This window comes from Papio anubis, chromosome 19 (assembly GCF_008728515.1).
Source record: "Papio anubis isolate 15944 chromosome 19, Panubis1.0, whole genome shotgun sequence".
NCBI classification, from domain to species: domain Eukaryota; kingdom Metazoa; phylum Chordata; class Mammalia; order Primates; family Cercopithecidae; genus Papio; species Papio anubis.
Genome location: NC_044994.1, coordinates 37,252,492 through 37,253,165, shown reverse-complemented (window position 1 = coordinate 37,253,165; position 674 = coordinate 37,252,492).

The window sequence follows — 674 nt, the reverse complement described above, 5'->3', positions numbered from 1 at the left end:
AGCCAACAGACACATGAAAAAATGCTCATCATCACTCGTCATCAGAGAAATGCAAATCAAAACTACAATGAGATACCATCTCACACCAGTTAGAATGGCAATCATTTAAAAATCAGGAAACAACAGGTGCTGGAGAGGATGTGGAGAAATAGGAACACTTTTACACTGTTGGTGGGACTGTAAACTAGTTCAACGATTGTGGAAGACAGTGTGGAGATTCCTCAAGGATCTAGAAATACCGTTTGAAATACCGTTTGACCCAGCCATCCCATTACTGGGGATATACCCAAAAGATTATAAGTCATGCTGCTATAAAGATACATGCACATGTATGCTTATTGCAGCACTATTCACAATAGCAAAGACTTGGAATCAACCCAATTGTCCATCAGTGACAGACTGGATTAAGAAAATGTGGCACATATACACCATGGAATACTATGCAGCCATAAAAAAGGATGAGTTCGTGTCCTTTGTAGGGACATGGATGAAGCTGGAAACCATCATTCTCAGCAAACTATCACAAGAACTGAGAACCAAATACCGCCTGTTCTCACTCATAGGTGGGAATTGAACAATGAGATCACTTGGACACAGGAAGGGGAACATCACACACCGGGGCCTATTGTGGGGAGGGGGGAGGGGAGAGGGATAGCATTAGGAGATATACCTAA